Genomic DNA, 6,599 nt, shown 5'->3' with positions numbered 1-6,599 from the left:
GAGTTCCAGGAATTTTTCCAGGGGTGAACACGTGATGTTTCCCTACATCTGCCTTTGCACTCCAACTACTCTGCTTTTGTGGAGTATATGGAGTCGGGGATAATCCAGTCCTCCACTTTGGGCCTTGTCTAATTGTTCTAGGTGTTCTCATTTTCAGTTTTCACCTGACCTGGTCCTGGAAGAGCGGAGGAAGATGTAGGATATAAAATGTTGGTATTAGTTTAATGATTGCTTATCTGTCTTTAAAACTTCTGACAAAACTTCTTAGATGAGTTATCTTCTCAAATTTTAGTAGGTCGAGTTACTAACAATGGAAATAACAGGGCAAATCTTGGGATGGATTATGATTTGTTTTCCTTTCTAATCTGTTATGTATTTATTTGACCACCAGATGGCACTCTCAGGATCAGTGTATTGCTCTTTTTGGCTCTCTCTGAAAGCTATTGAAAAAAAATAGAATGTTTACTTCAAACCATTTTTCTTATGAAATACTGAGCATCTCATTGCAAAACTTTCTTATTAAAACATTGCAAAACAAACCAGATTGTTTAAATAGGAAATTTTTTAGTCCTTTATTTCTTCTTGCTAAGCATTTAGTCTTGGGTTTGATCTAAAATGTTCTCCATCTCATGCACTTGTTCACTTGTTGACGGTCCCTGGGAGACACCACTGCAGATCCATGATGAATGTCTGTCGAATATCCAACATATATATAAAACCAAGTTCCACACTCTATGGAACATTTAGGATCCTTAAAAGAATGTTTTTGGCGTATGCCACAGAACAAAGTTTAAATGCTATATTGGCTCACAATACAAACCTGTCATGCGCACAACAATGCACGACCCGGGGGAGTGAGAGGTAGGTGGGTGGGTTGTCTTAAAGCAGCCTGGTCACTAATAGAGACCAGTGACTGATCAGCAGTGGGCTGCACGGTGGCGCAGTGGATCTCCGGCTTCCTCCTACTGTCCAAAAAACATGCTTCATAGGTTGATTGGCAACTCTAAATTGACCATAGGTATGACTGAGAGTGTGTACATTCTACCATGCGACAGACTGGCGACCTGTCCAGGGCATCCCCTGCCTTTGTCCACAATTGGCCGGGATAGTCTCCGGCAGCGCCGTGAACCCGAAAGGGAAAAACGGTACAGAAAATGAAGGATGAATGAGTGATTGGCATAGAAAATGTTAGCGGAGCTACACTGAAAAAAAAGATCTGTTCGATTTACTTAATTCAATAGTGGACAGTGGTTGCACACAGATGATTTGCTTTCACAGCAACTTAAACCATCAAGTTAAATTAACACAAGTAAATGTCATTCAACAAAACTGATTATTTTGTGTTAAAAATATGTGATTGAGACATGTTACCACAATGTAATTTGAGCTCTTGGATCAGTTTAATTGGTCACAATTTCATCACTTTATTTCAACACTATTCAGTAATGTTTACTCCAAAACTATTTGCTTGCTTAAATGCAACTTATTTTTCATATTACAATTTTGAATTCTATTCTAATGTCAGATATATCAGACCTTGAAATTAAATATGTATTGTTTTATCTAATATAACTGCCTGTAAGAACTAGTAATATTTCAAAACAATGGTGCTACCATTAAAAAAATTATTAGTTATTAAAATAAATCATTTGTAGAACTGCAAATACCTTTCTGTTAACCTTCTGGAATTGTTAACATTACTCATTTTTACTCAAATAAATAAAAAATAACAGTTGCATGTCAAAGCTTTATTTCAAAAGCCACAGCACAAAATACAGTCAAAAATACAGCAAGTGTCAAAAATTTCAACACTGGTATTGTGACATCATGATTCAAAACAGCCTTAGAAGTATTAAAACTTTTTTTTAAACTACAACCTTTTCAGATTGCGTACAATCATCCTTTTTCACTTGGAAAAACAAAATTGAAGAACCATACCAATTAAACAGAAAAAAATGGCACTACGTTTCCATGGCAGGTAAACAGTTATAACCATCCCACAGAATAAACACTACACTGAACAATGTGATCGTTTTTGGGTTGCTGATCATTCACCTACAAATTCAATGTCCAAAATGCAAGAGGGCGTATGTGAACTATAAATGTCCTCTTACCTTTAGTTAAACATGTGACGTGCACAACAATGATCTCTCCTTATTGAAGTTTTGTCTTTAAGTTTTGGGCTTTTCTCGAGAGTTCAGTCGGATCCAATTCCATGACCACCTTTTGAATCACCTCAAAAGTGTAGGGGAGCTGTGCCAGGTAACTCATGTTGAAGCAGTAAAAAAGTCCAAACAGCATGGCTGTTGCAAGGGCCACATTATCCAGGTCCTGAAGTATCACCACACCTTCGATGATGATGCCAACATCAGGAAAGTCCTTGCCTGGTGTCTCCCTGGCAACATAGACTCCCACTGTTGTTTTCTCAATGGCACTGAGAGTGGAGACATCAGTCATGTCCTGGGCAAAGAAAATATTATTGAAGATTGATTTTTTAAACTGATCTTTTGAATGCAAAAGTTAGGGCTGCACGATATGAGGAAAACTCGCGAAATGCGATATTGGTGATTAATATTGCGATAACGATATAATTCGCGGTATATAAACAAATAGCAAAACAACCAAAAACATAATTTCCGTGTTCACTGCAACAGTTTAAAAATTAGACTCCAAATGACCCACGTCGACGTAGGAGGCAAACATCAAACATAAAAGGGCTCATCTGATTGATCAACAACGTAAATGGGTCCTTCCGATTGGTTAAATGCATAAAGGGATTTATTTCATTTGTTCAATATTTCAAGCTGCCATGAGATTGTTTTAGCACATTTAAGGTAAACATTTATTGCGATTTTCGCCGTCTTTTGCGGTATGCATATTGCACAGCTTAATGTCGCGATAACGATAAATTTGCGGTATATTGTGCAGGCCTAGCAAAAGTACTCATGCTATAGTTTAAACATGTGAGCAGCATAGTAAATTATTGTTGCCAAAGATTCCCTGCCATCAATACCACATTTGAAAAGTCAAAATAAAATCGACAACTTCTAGCTCAAATGAAGAATATTAAGCTTTACAATTGTTTTTAGGATCACAGAGTGCACTGAGTACATTTTAAAATGTAGCAAATCAGTAATCTACTTACAACACTCACCATGTACTCGTGCACCAAGATGTCAGGATTCTCCTTCAAATAGAGGCAAAGTCCTTTTTAATGAGGGACTCCCTTCTAGCATCCACGTCATCCTTAATACAAAAGAAAATACAGAAATTTGAACTCAAATTTTCAATAGACAGTGAATATGCGTTAAAAATTACAGATCATCAGTACTGTCAGGTAGAGGAAGTCGTGATTTTGAAATGGATTTATTTATACAAGTCTTACTGACTGCAATTTAAACTTGATAGTTAAACAAGTTTGATAAGTTCTTACCATCATCATGTCTGTCATGTCTTTCAACATTTTGCCCTGCTTCCCCGATGGCTTTGCAAACACTCTCAGCAGACTTTCAGACAGAAAGTCAAGCTGCGACAGAAACCTTGACTGTAGAGGCATGGTTGTAATGCGCTTGAACTCTGCGTTTATCTGAAATAACATGAAAGCATTATCAAGCATTGTTTTTAGATGAACACATCCTCTGCGACAACTTGTCAAGGCATAATTTGGTAATTTGGTATAGAAGTTCTACCAAAAAATCATTGATTGCTTTGCTTGGCACACAAGAAAAATGTTCTAATTTTAACAACGCTGCTGCCAAACTGTGCTGGATTACATCTGGTAGGTCGCTAAGACCATCAGCACTGCTACTTGGTTGAGCATCCTCAATGTCATCATCAGAAGCACTGGAAGCAGAATCTAGGGCAGCAACAGTTGCTGATATTACTATTCCTGGTTTAAAATCTTTGGATGAGTAAAAACTGTGTTTCCAGCTCTTGTGGGATTTAAAAGATCCTAAAATATTTGTTTCAAAGTCGCAATGCAAAAACATACAAGTTACAACCTCATTTTTTTTCAAGTGTGCATTAATATGAGTCCAGTAATCTCTTTCAGACACAAGATCCTTACAGGGACACAAGTGGCAGCTAAATATACATCTCTCTAAATGATGGTGGCTAGTTTTAATAACATGACATCTATTCAAATGAATTAATAGTGCATTCCACGTTCTAAAAGTGCATGGACAGCTTTCATGAACACATGGAATACGAATGTTATTCCCATAATGCCCATGTCTTACTCCATAATGCTTCAGAAGGTGGGACCTACTTTGAAAAACTGAAGGGCAGGCCTTGCATTGCCACATTCACTCTGTCACTGGAATACTAGTAGCACTGTTCACTGTAAAGTGGGAAACAAAACATGATTAACTTATAGTGAGGACAAAATGGTGTTTAACTCAAAAATACATTCCTGAGATAAACATAACTCATTTGTCGCTAATTTGCAAAGCAACTTAAAATATATGTAATGCATTGAAAGCCTAAAAGCAAATACAACTTCTTGTTCTTACCACAAATACTTGAGCCCACGACTTTTCAGCTGACTCCAGGTGAATAGATGACTCGAGTTTGTCAATCTGAAGCAAAACAGGGGAGGAGTAATTAAAATAATGCAGCCGACTAAGTAAGCACTTAGCAAGGACAGAGTTTTAGGGGCACACAGAACATTTTTTGTGAAGGATTTTGTTGTTGTTGTGTATGTAACTGTTGCCATGGTGACTCAGCGGTTGCCATGACTTCTGTGTTACGCAGCATTTTTAGTAAATGTTAAGTTTTATCACAACCCAGCAGTAGCGTCTCATTCTCAACATAACAAGATTGTATTAGAAACTGCATTTATTAATGAGAAGAATGACACTTTGACTTTATTATCGAAATTAACTTTCCTGCTCACCGCTTGATGACCGTAAGGGCAAGGGAGCCGCTCAGCTCCGTGTTTAAGACCCCGCGTCCAGAGAAATTAGCTGGTGGGAGGACGACTCGGACCACGGCTGGATGAGTCTCGACACTTTATTTGTCCACAATTTACACTCGGCATACAGTATCCAGCTACAACTTTTCAGTCTTTTTAGCTACGCGCCCCCGTTCTCTCTCGCTTTACGCTGCAACCCGCCCCTTCTCTCCGTAAGGGCTACGACACTCTTATATTAACAACACTAAAGTGCCGTTAACACACAATGTAAACCACGATTAATTCAAGAAAAAAAAATTCACACATAAGACCAAAATATGTTAGGAGCGCCAAATGTGACGTTGACCGCTCCTGCTCAAAAGACAAATTCAAATAAAACAGAGTGATAACGTCAACTTATTTCAACGTTAACGTTATGTAGTCACTCTTGAGACATTAAGCTACATTTGGCTCAGATTTTGTCACTATTTAATAAAAAATTCAAGACTTACCGGGAAAGTTGTGGTGTGACGTGTCGTACCACGAGGCATTGGATTTGACTGAGATGGCTGCCTTCTTTTTCCAACAATCCTTAGCGCGCGAGAGGAAATCCCGTGAGGTATCCCGATAATTAGTATTGCAACATAACCGAGTTGCTTCATTCCAAAGTGATCTGAACAAATCTATGTGCAATCTTATCATTTCATGTAGATTATACATTGTACAGTCACATTTGACTCGAAAACATGTAGAAATTGTGTTAAATGCACCAGATATGCTTAGATTAATCCAAGAGACGGCTGTCTCCTTTTTTTCAGTGTAGCAGCACACTGTTCTCACTCGTCTACATCAGTTGGTGAGAACTCAGAATTGGGAGGGGCTGAGGGGAATCCAGAAAGCAGGTTATGTGAGTTACCACGGTTAGTTTGAGGCTAAGGAAGTTGATAACCTAAGCTTTTGGTTCCAAAAAATGTTTGTTTCAGGGTATGTCAAGTTGCCAGAGCAAGTCATACTCTGAACATAACCTGGTCTGGACCAGGATAGTTGAAGGATAGTTTGTTTTCAGAGAGGTGAAGCAGCATGGCGTGTCCATTTGAAGATGATTTAGTGGATGAAGAAGCTCAGATATTACTTTTTCCACCATGAGAGGGTAATAAGACCACGTATGGATGTTGGAAAAATAAACTTTTAGTTTGATCTAACTTAATTATTTGCTTTAGTTAAGATAAATCAATTATTTATAGTTAAGTCAGCTTAAAAATAACACATAGTTATCAGACAGACATTTTACTTTCATTTAAATTCTATTAAGTAGGTGTAACTTTGGTGCTGCTGTTAGATCGGCACCGCAAGGGATTGTGGGATACCATTCCCTTTGCCTGTCTGGATGGATTTGATTCAAGTGTGGGTTTTTGTCTAAATATGTTTAGTTGTAGCTGCTTTACTGTGTTTTGCAGAATTCTTTTACCCTGTTATTGTCATGGTTTGAGTTTGTTTTCTCTTGGTTTTTGTTTTATTTCTTGTTCTGTCATGTTTGGTTCTGTTTCCCGTTTTATTTTGAAAGGTGTTCTGTGTTGTCATGTTCCTGAGTTTTACTTCCTTGTCCCTATCTGTCCTGATCATGTTCACCTGTGTCTTGTCTGCCCTGTCTGTATTTAAGTCTCGTCTCTCCCTTCTTCTTGTGCTGGTCCATTAACGTCTTTTTCCC

General features: G+C 38.0%; 1 long non-coding RNA gene across 2 annotated transcripts; it reads right to left on the bottom strand.

The window, feature by feature from the left end:
- Window positions 1-675: 675 nt before the first annotated feature.
- Window positions 676-5,944, bottom strand: LOC111949282 (uncharacterized). Of its 2 annotated transcripts, XR_013651224.1 has the most exons (7): window positions 4,512-5,940; window positions 4,268-4,339; window positions 3,434-3,586; window positions 3,155-3,246; window positions 1,046-2,460; window positions 821-965; window positions 676-690 (listed from the first exon to the last, which is right to left on the bottom strand). It is a non-coding gene; the product is annotated as an uncharacterized LOC111949282 (long non-coding RNA). The 2 variants fall into 2 exon arrangements; XR_002875292.2 differs by having other exon boundaries at window positions 821-2,460; window positions 4,512-5,944.
- Window positions 5,945-6,599: the final 655 nt, after the last annotated feature.

The sequence above is a fragment of the Oryzias latipes genome, chromosome 18, assembly GCF_053564925.1.
Source record: "Oryzias latipes strain Hd-rR chromosome 18, Olatipes_Hd-rR_3.1".
Classification (NCBI taxonomy): domain Eukaryota; kingdom Metazoa; phylum Chordata; class Actinopteri; order Beloniformes; family Adrianichthyidae; genus Oryzias; species Oryzias latipes.
Note: the sequence above shows the minus strand (reverse complement) of the source record. Positions and strands in the feature narration are given on the sequence as shown.